The sequence below is a fragment of the Petromyzon marinus genome, chromosome 39, assembly GCF_048934315.1.
Source record: "Petromyzon marinus isolate PM22_M1 ecotype Great Lakes invasive population chromosome 39, UKy_Petmar_22M1.pri1.0, whole genome shotgun sequence".
NCBI classification, from domain to species: Eukaryota; Metazoa; Chordata; class Hyperoartia; order Petromyzontiformes; family Petromyzontidae; genus Petromyzon; species Petromyzon marinus.
The window spans coordinates 1924988-1936299 of record NC_133705.1 but is presented as its reverse complement, the minus strand read 5'-3'; positions in this window follow the sequence as shown (position 1 = coordinate 1936299).

The window sequence follows — 11312 nt, the reverse complement described above, 5'->3', positions numbered from 1 at the left end:
CAGAGGGCAGAGGAGCGACGCTCACAACAATTGGCTGAGCACTGGGCGTATACAACGCATGAAGTCGGCAGCAAGTTTATCTCAGGGAGTTGACCCGCACACGACAACTGGGTCTGTCCCGCGTGTTCACGCTATAATGCGGCTGCCTTCATTTAGGGAACGCGCACCGCCATAAGGCGACTTGTGAGCGGTCGACGCCGAACTACTTTCTTGAGCTGCGCGGTTGAGCGAGACGAGACGGTAACGCGGCGGCGTCCCCTCAAGTTATTTGTAACCCAATTCTGACTGCGCTTGGACATTCATTACGGGGGAAATAGTTTTCGCTTAATGCGGCACTTTTGAGGAACGCATCTACTGCGTTAAACGAGGACCCGTCGTACAGGTGCTGTGCACACTGTACTCGGAATCAAAATCTGTTTTGACCCTGGAGAAATCCGAAGCGCTATCAAGCTCTCACTCACAGGTGTCCAGTAAGAGGCAGTGGGGGGGTCACCAAGTGACACGCAGCTTGACCGTGGAGTAGACCGTGAGGACGCCAAAGTCGCCTAGGCAACGCCGCCCCCCTCTGGCTCTGCCTGCCTCGCTCTGTGCACGTGAGGTGCCAACCACGTGACGCGGGCCACTGCGCGCGTTGCGTCACCGCTCACCGTGGGGGGCCCCTCCGCTACGTCCACATTGTACAGTCGCACATTCTTTAATAGTCACACTCTTAATCATGTTTATGGTCATCGTCATTAAAGGTGAGTTTAATAATAATACCACTACTACACAATGTGTGCATTAATATATACGGCATGAATAAAACGCACCTGTAAATATCCTAAGTAAGTTTGACCTGACATTATTGCACAACAATTGCCCAGCCACCGTGGGATGTTTATCCTCCAATGTGTATCTGGCTCTGACCTGACTTATATAAAAGTGCAGCTCTGCAATTGCTTGGTCACACCACCGCTGGTGAAAAGACCTTCATGAGAGCAAACTCTTTACGAGTATTTGGTCTACTTTTCCATATAACAATAGGTTTTACCCTTTCTGGCAATACAACAGGTGTCAAGATGTTAAAACACCAAACAGAATCCTTATTCAAGGAATCCTGTCTGCATTAACCACACGTACTTGTGGTGAACATGCAAACATGCTCTGATAATATATGCATTGTCTTTGAAACTGATTAGTCCACACCAGGAAGGTCCCATATTCTACTTTTCCACGTTGACCAGGTGTGTTGGAAGAGCCGGCTGAAAGCCACACTTGGCTGCATCACACGTGACTTGCCGATCAGCTAACTGTGGTGTACCCATTTAGCGACCTCTGGTCTGTGAGTTCAGTTTACTAACCATTAACAGCATGGCAGCTTTCTAATTGGCTTGTGTGACAATTAACCCATGTCATTATCTCTTGCACAGCCTGAAATAAGTTTTGGCGTCAGGGATGGAAATTATGACTCACCCACCTGCACCTGCCTTGTGCTCCCAGACACCTAAGGACCTTACTACCGCTGTGAGAAATTGACGGGCGTAGACTGCTGCATGGCGATGATGTATTCACGTCGTTCCTGCTGTTTTCCTCTTTTGCTAGGTGATGCAATTGGTGTGCCAACACCTCCAGATGCAGTTCCTGAAGGACGTGGGCATTCGGGACATGTTCGTTTTGCCTGTGATGAATGAGTTTGTCCAAACACACAGGGAAGTCAGCCTGTTCATCGAGGTGCGTTTCCCATGTTTATTTCACTCGATTGGTCGTCTGTTTGCAAGGTCATGCTCTGCCCAGAGGTCACCCACTGAGATTTTTTTAATCGTAACATTACCGTCACTTGGGTTTGGCGATCGATTCAACGGGGCAAAAATATTTGTAAGAAGCGTAAACATGGCAACGTGATCATTGTCAGACCACGGAGGACCTTCAGAATGCCGAGTATGATCTTTAAATTGATCCTGGACTCGTTCGGGGGATATTTGAACAATTTGAATATTGGGGCGATATCGTCTTGCTACGGGTCTGGGTGAGAAGTCTCCCAGCGTTTTTTTGAGTCCATGATCGAGATTTTTGGGTTAGAGCACGTAAACATGCACTCAATAATACACTAAATATGCACTATTTATTTATGTATACAGTGAGGGAAAAAAGTATTTGATCCCCTGCTGATTTTGTACGTTTGCCCACTGACAAAGAAATTATCAGTCTATAATTTTAATGGTAGGTTTATTTGAACAGTGAGAGACAGAATAACAACAACAAAATCCAGAAAAAACGCATGTCAAAAATGTTATATATTTGACCCCCTCTCAATCAGAAATAAATTAGGTTAGCTTTACATTTGACTGACAATGAATCAGCAGAAGAAGCAGTCATGTTGTCAATGTAATTCCAATCAGAAGGTGACATTTTTTTGTGTTAACATTAAATGAGCTTGTAGGAGAGTCCTGTCTAAAGTATCGAGTTCAAATCGGAGTAGCCTTATCCTCTCTGAGATTTAAGATAGGCTGGCCTTAAACAGAATCTGTTTAGAATTCGGAGAAGATACAGCAGAAGAAGTGAGTGTGAAAGCGATGGGTATTACCTTGTGATCGCGGCATCTTTTGAGGAAGGTCAGCGTCTCGATGAGCTGTGACTTCTTGTCCCGTTGTCTGTTAAAAGCTCTAACAGATAGGTGAAAGCCCTCCCCGTAGAGGTTATCAATTCTAGATTTAAAGCTTTCGTGACTGCAAGGATCCATACTCTTTGGTTCTATTCGGTAAAGTCACGTAGGTAAATAATAAAACAACAATAATCACGACGTTTCGGCCACAACACAAGCGGCCTTCATCAGGTGAAGGAACCAGGCTGTCTCGAGGACAGCGCTGGAGTGAAACACAGCCACGCTCAGACCGCGACCGTTAAGCTGTGTGCGAGGAAACAAGGTGCCTTGACAAAGGAATTAGCATAAAAATTAGCATTTGATTGGCCGACTTAGCATGATGAACGGTGTAGAGGTGGTGTACATATGGGTGCACATGCCGGTTGGTGCGGATTGGAATCACATAGACAACATGACTGCTTCTTCTGCTGATTCATTGTCAGTCAAATGTAAAGCTAACCTGATTTCTAAATTCAACCAGCTATTAAAGAAGAACCCAGTTCCACATATAACAAAACTCGACGTCAACTAAATCGTCATTAATCAGAGTAGCACGCCGATTTCGGACAATCTGAAAACAGTACTGGCTAGGGGACTGAATTTTGCTGTCACCCCAAAACACATACCAGTAGATGATATCATCTCTCAGGTCGATGTAGCCCTCAAAGGCGTGGGACACATCCAAGCAGACGTTGCGAGAGCTGAAATAGCCACTATTCTTAAGAATGCTAAGAAACCCATTAGTAACATCAGCAAAAATGAACGCTTTGAACTCGCGAATTTAAATAAACAGAAGTGATATAGTCATCCTCTCAGCCGATAAAGGCAACGCTACTGTTATTATGGATAAAGATTCATACAACAACAAAATCCAGAATCTGCTCAACGATGGAAGTTACTCAAAAATTAAAAATGACCCTACCAATAGCCTAGCGATAAAAACCAACAAGATCATCACAAGTTCGACCTCCCTAATCGACCCAACTAAACGTCCCTCCCTAAAACCTTCTGCTGCAAGACCCCCTAGATTCTATGGTCTTCCCAAGATTCATAAAGAAGGCACCCCACTACGACCCATCGTATCCACGATCAACTGCCCTACCTATAGACTAGCCCATTTTCTGTCAGATACCTTGCTGCCTTTCACTGGCAAGACTGCCTCAGCAGTACTTAACTCAGCCCAATTGGTCTCTATGGTCAAAGACGTTGTACTCTCCCCTGATGATATTCTTGTCAGCTTCGATATGGTCTTTTTGTTCACCAAGGTCCCAGTACCTGATACCATTGAAATAATTGAAAATTTGGTCCAACATGGACTAGACCCCGATACACCTGCACTGGTTAGGCACTGCCTCACCAATACCTACTTTACTTGGAATGGCTCCTTCTACAAACAAAATAAGGGTACCCCCATGGGATCCCCCTTGTCACCAGTGATAGCCAATATTTTCATGGAGAAATTTGAATCAGATGCCATCCAGACTTCCACCCTCAGACCTTCCCTTTGGAAGAGATATGTGGATGACACTTTTGTCATTTGGCCACATGGCCTCCCAGCTCTGAACCTTTTCCTACACCACATCAATTCCAGACATCCCGCCATCAAATTCACCATGGAAGTGGAGAAAGATGGCAAGCTACCATTCTTAGATGTTCTGTTTGAGAGGAGACCTGATGGCTCATTGGGGCATTTTGTCTACAGGAAACCCACCCACACAGATTCCTACTTGAAACCTGATTCCCACCACCACCCAGCCCAAAAGAATTCTCTCAACAAAACTTTATACCATAGGGTTCATTGCATTTCGGACCAACACCACCTGACCAGTGAATGAAAAACATGTACAACTGGCCCTCAAAAGGAATGGATATTCTGACCGTACCAACCGCCAAGCTGTTTCTCCCTCCATACAGAAACAACCACTTGATACTCCGGTCAAAACCATCACATTACCATATATAGCAGGCGTTACAAAAAGATTTCCAAAATTCTAAACAAACACAAGATCCTGGTCCGGTTCAACACAGTAGACAAAATTCGTGATCTGATCACATCCATGAAGGATGTCATTCCTGACTTACAGTACCCCGGGGTTTACAAATTGAGTTGTACCTGCGGTGATTGCTATATCGGGGAGACAAAGCGACATGTCTCTGGCCGAATTCGCGAGCACAAATCAGATTTGAAACACGGCAGAACGAATTCTTCTGCCGTAGCTGATCACTGTTACAACGCTGTGATTGATCATGATATAATTTTCTCCGATACCAAGGTTCTTTGCAAACCCACGGGTTTTTATCAGAGATTTGTTCACGAGGCAATTCAGATCTACAAACACAGACACAATTTCAACCGAGAAGATGGTTTCAAATTAAGCAACCATTGGAAAGATGTTCTAAATCGAACCAAACATTAAACTAATTTTCAATGGTACAGTATATTTTTCAAGTAGTGGTACCCCAAACTTTCGCAGCTCTTAAAAATTCCCTTTTCACACCATCAATAGGTAAACTCCCCCTCCCCCCCCCGCGCCAACCGGCATGTGCACCCGCATGTACACCGTTCATCATGCTAAGTCGGCCAATCAAATGCTAATTCTTATGCTAATTCCTTTGTCAAGGCACCTTGTTTCCTCGCACACAGCTTAAAGGTCGCGGTCTGAGCGTGGCTGTGTTTCACTCCAGCGCTGTCCTTGAGACAGCCTGGTTCCTTCACCTGATGAAGGCCGCTTGTGTTGTGGCCGAAACGTCGTGATTTTTGCTGTTTTATTTTTTACCTACGTGACTTTACCGAATAGAACCAAAGAGTATGGATCCTTGCAGTCACGAAAGCTTTAAATCTAGAATTAACCTAATCCTCTCTGAGATTAATGATAGACTTGCCTTAAATAGAATCTGTTTAGAGTTCGGTGAAGATACAGCTGCAGATGTGAGAGTGAAAGTGATGGGTATTACCTTCTGGTCGCGGCATCTTTTGAGGAAGGTCAGCGTCTCGATGAGCTGTGACTTCTTGTCTCGTTGTCTGTTAAAAGCTCTGACAGATAGGTGAAAATCTTCCCCGTAGAAGTTGTTAATTCTAGATTTGAAGCTTTCGTGACTGCAAGAATTCATACTCTTTGGTTTTATTCGGTTAAGTCACGTAGGTAAAAAACAAATTAAAATTAAATAAATGAAAAAATTAAAACGACGTTTCGGAGGCAACACAAGCTTCCGTCTTCAGGTGGAAACAGTCACAGCAAAAAATTGCTGCACCAAGTGGCGAGGCTCTGGGAACCTCTGGCTTAAATACAGGTTAAGGGAGGGGGGGGGGGGAGGAGCCATGTAGGGGGACCTTGGTGGGGTGAGGGGCTGAGTTAATCCATCTTTTGCTGTGTAGAGGGTGAGGGGGTGGGTCACTGTGTGTGTGCAATAGAAAAGGAACAATAGAAAAAAATATAAAGATCGGCAAGAATGTGCAGCAAGGTGCGGAGTAGAAAACCGTGGAAATAGAAAAGCTTAAATGCAGGTTAAGGGGGGGGGGGAGGAGCCATGTAGGGGGACCTTGGTGGGGTGCGGGGCTGAGTTAATCCGTCTTTTGTTGTGTAGAGGGTGCGTGGGATGGGTCACTGTGTGTGTGCAATAGAAACGGGAAAAAAATATAAAAATTAAAGATCGGCAAGAAAGTGCTGTAAGGGGGAAGTATAAAAAAGGGAAATAGAAAGTTCGGAAGGAATATGCTTGGTATACCACTACTTGAAATTGCTGTTAGAAATTAGTTGACGTTTGGTATGATTTAAAACGTCCTTCCAGTGGTTGCTTAATTTGAAACCATCCTCTCGGTTGAAGCTATAATGAATGATGAGTGCTTACACAAGTGGGGGAAACCAGAGCACCTGGAGAAAACCCACGCATACGAGGGGGCAGCACTTTAAACCGTACATGCAAAGATGGCGATTATCCCAATTTCTGTACCGTCTTCTCCTGGCCAGCCAGCCAGGAGAAGGCACCTCGACGCCCACGGGAAGGGGGTTTCACAACATTCACTGTGTGGTCCACTAACCCTTGCTGCCTTCCATTGCTGGATTACAGGCTTGCAACACGACCGCCTGGTGAATAATAGTAATTATTTAAAGTTTTATAGCGCGCACAAGAACGACTCAGAGGCATGAGGAACCACACACGTGCAGGAAGGAAGCCACGTGGTGAGCCAGTACCAACGATTGTCCAAGCTCTGCAGTCCTCTATGGAGGCATTATGCGCCAATTAATTACGAGTGTTTATACACGTGGGGGAAACCGGAGTACCCATAGAAAACCCATGCGTGCGAGGGTGAAACACTCTATCCCTGTACAGATATACAACAAGGTGAAGATGGTGATTAGTCCACTTGCTCTACTGCCTTCTCCTGGCGAGTCAGGTTATAGCACCTTGACGCCCACGGGAAGGGGATTTGACAACATCATTGTGCGGTGATTCGCCAACCCTCGCTACCTTCCACAGTGCTGGATTAGAGACGTGCGCTACCAACACCAGGCGAATGATAACAATAATAACTTTCTACTTATAACTTGATAACAACAGGCGAATGAGAACAACAGGCGAATGAGAACAGACGAATGGTAAGAACAGGCGAATGATACCAATAATTATTATTTCCACTTACAACTTGATAACAATAATTATTTCTTCTTTTAACGAAATAATCACAATTTTTTCTCCTTATAACGTGATTACAACAATAATAACAACTATTTCTACTTTTAAATTGATAACAGGCAAATGATAAAGACGGGCACGACATCTACGTCTCTATATAAGGAACGAAACAGGGTGAACGCCTCCACAAATCTGGCAGTCGCCTGCTGAAGCTAGTTGTAATTACTGGCGAAACGTCGTACTCAGATTGTAAATGTTGTGGCTTGACTCTCCAACACACCGGTGTGCTGTACTAGTTACAAATTGGAATGTTCTGTTTACGTGACAACCCTTACTAGTTGGCTGTGTCGGGTGGTGGTGGGTTTTAACGACACATTTATAGATTTACGCGATCTAACCCCCAAAGAAACCTCTTATGGATGATATTGGTCATGAAAGTCTACGTGTTAAACAAACCCGAAGGAATCAGAGAAAAATGGACGCGACCACGGGAGAAGATGCAAACTCCAAATATACAGGCTCAGGGTTGGGATTGATGACTTCCTGTATTCTGGGCGAGGTAGTTAACATCTCAACACCATAGTGACCCATTTTCTGACTCAACCACCCACTCACACACTAACTCACCCACTCAACCTCCCACACTAAATTACCCACCCACCAGTCACCCAACCATTTATCCAACCACCCACTCACTCAACCACCCACACATTCACCTACTCACCACTCACATATTAACCTATCCACTCACACAATGACCCACTCACTCAAACACCCACAAACCCACCCACCCAACCACCCAGGAACCCACTCACTCAATAAAAAAAAAACTACAAGTTAGTTATATAGATCTTTTTCAGCAGCGACGTGGCCAGAAATGATGGCTCAACCAAGTGGGTTAGCACATATAAATGTATAGCAGCTAATTTCCTATAAAGGCATGTTTGTAAATGTGGAGGGAAAACCCAGAGAACCCAGAGAAAAATGCCCACGACCACAGGGAGAACATGCAAACTCCAAATATACAGGCATCAGGGTTGGGGTCAAACCTATGAATTCCAATATACCAGTTTAACACGTCAGCTTTCGCGACCAATATCATCCATAAGAGGGGTTTTATTTTATTTCTTACAATGTCCAATATACCAAGCGAGGGAGTTAACATCTCGCCACTGTGGCGCCTCATTATCTGACTCACCACCCAGTCAACTACTAAAGCCACCCACACACTTACTCACAAACCCACTCACAAACCCAGTCACCCTGCCACCCACTCAGCCGCCAACCCACTCGCTCATGGACACAGCCAGCCACTCAAAAACTTACCTGTGCACCCACCTACACACCCACTCATTAACTCTACGACCCACCCACCAACCCACTCACTCAATCACTGACCCACTCACTCAAGACTCCACTCACCCACCCACTCACCTATTCACTCCCCCACTCACAAACCCACCCATCCACCCACCCACTCTCTAACTCACACTCACACACCCGCTCACCCGCCCGCTCACCCAGCCACTTACCTACTCACCCACCTACCCAACCACCCATGATTCAATCACACACCTACCCACTCAATAAACTAAAACTGAACTATTTTTCATCGTACTAGCTAAGGCCCACAGAGATATATAGATCTTTTTCAAAAGCGACCTTGTTACAAATGACAGGAAAAAAAGTGGTTTATCACATATACAGTGAGGGAAAAAAGTATTTGATCCCCTCTTCTTTGGTTCTTTCGGTAAAGTCACGTAGAATGAGAATAAAATAATAAATTGATAAAATAAAATAACACAATAATATTCTCACGACGTTTCGGCCACAACACAAGCGGCCTTCATCAGGTGAAGGGACGAGACTGTCTGGTAGGACAGCGCTGGAGTGAAAGAGCCACGTTCAAATCACGGCCTTTAAGCTGTGTGAGAGGAACAAAGCGCCTTGACAAAGGAATTAGCATATAATTTAGCATTGAAATGGCTGAATGATTAGCTTGTGACTGGTCACAGAAATAGTTATGTTAAAAGTTAAAGCATACACATCCGCAGAGGCACCCCTTGACAATGGAATTAGCATAGAATTTAGCATTGAAATAGCTAAGTTAAAGCATACACATCCGCAGAGGCACCCCTTGACAATAGAATTAGCATAGAATTTAGCATTGAAATAGCTGAGTGATTAGCTTGTAACTGCTCACAGAAATAGCTACTTTAAAGTCAGACCATACACATTCACCGAGGCACTTAGTACAAATCAAACAGGAGAATTTAGCATTGAAATAACTAGGCGAATTTAGCATTGAAATAACTGAGTGATTAGCTAGTGACTGGTCACAGAAATGACTATGTTGAAGTCAAGGCCTACACATCTGAGCTATTCACAGTACCATATAGTGAACCAATACAAAACTAAAATATAAATTACCTTCATGTTATCAATAAACTCTATATTCTCCAATCAGCTAAGCTACCAACAATAAGTCGTTATATATCACAATGCTATATGGCGAAAAAATGGGTGGATTCTTACCCTCAACTTCAGCACCACGGATAGCTACGGGCTCCGTTCAGACGGACGAGTTCGTCCATGGTCGGAACAGAGGAGGGGGAGAGAGACAGCTGCGAGGCCCTAGTTTACTCCATGTTGTAAAACCATACCATTAACCGTGGTGTGAGAGGTATTAAGAGGCAATGCTGGCGAAAGAGCTGCGGTCTGAAGGTCATCGTAAAAATACAATTAATTAAGAACAGAAATGATTTAAAACATCTTTCCAGTGGTTACTAAGCCAGAATCCATCTTCTCGGTTGAAATTGTCTCTGTGCTTGTATATGTGAATGGCCTCATGAACGAATCTCTCCTGGTAGCCGGTTGGTTTGCAAAGAACCTCCGTCTTGGAGAAGTCAATGTCATGTGAGCCCACTGAATTATAACAGTGATCTGCCACGGCAGAGGAGTTCGTCCTACTGTGTTTCAAGTCTGCTTTATGTTCGCGGATGCGGTCCGAGATATGTCTTTTGGTTTCTCCAATGTAGCTACTACCACAGAGGCACTTTAGTTTGTAAACGCCCGGGTACTGTATGTCTGGAACAGCATCTTTTACAGATGGAACTAAATCACGGATTTTATGTACTGTGTTGAATCGGACCTGGATCTTGTGTTTATTCAGGATTTTGGAGATCTTTTTAGTGACCCCTGCAATGTAGGGTAAGGTGATGGTTTTCAGTGGTTCCACAAGAGGATCCTTCTTCATGACTGGAGTGATGGCTTTGCGGATTGTGTAGTCGGAGTAGCCATTAGCCCTGAGAGCCTGGTGTACGTGCTTGAGTTCACTGGTAATGTGTTCCTGGTCGGAAATGCATTGGGCTCTATGGTATAGAGTCTTGATGAGGGAGTTCTTCTGGGATGGATGGTGGTGGGAATCCGGTTTCAAGGAAGCACCTGTATGGGTAGCTTTCCTGTAGACAGTGGCTCATTGAACCATCATGTCTCCTTTTAATTAAGACATCCAAAAAGGGTAGTTTGCCATCTTTTTCGACCTCCATGGTAAATCTGATGGCTGGGTGTATGGAATTGATGTGGTCGCGGAATTGGTCTAGAGCAGGCTGGCCATGTGGCCAGATGACAAAGGTGTCATCAACGTACCTCTTCCATAAGGTCGGGCGTAGAGTGGCAGTCTGGATGGCGTCAGTTTCAAATTTTTCCATGAATACGTTGGCTCTTTCACTCCAGCGCTGTCCTACCAGACAGTCTCGTCCCTTCACCTGATGAAGGCCGCTTGTGTTGTGGCTGAAACGTCGTGAGAATATTATTGTGTTATTTTATTTTATCAATTTATTATTTTATTCTCATTCTACGTGACTTTACCGAAAGAACCAAAGAAGATGAATCATTGCAGTCACGAAAGCTTTAAATCGAAATTTAACCGCCTCTACGGGGAGGGATTCCACACATCCTTAAGATCATTCAACAGACTTCGGGATAAGAAGGCTCAACTAATCGAGTCTCCCACCTTTCTGAAGAGATGCCGCGACTCTAAGGTAATACCAACTGC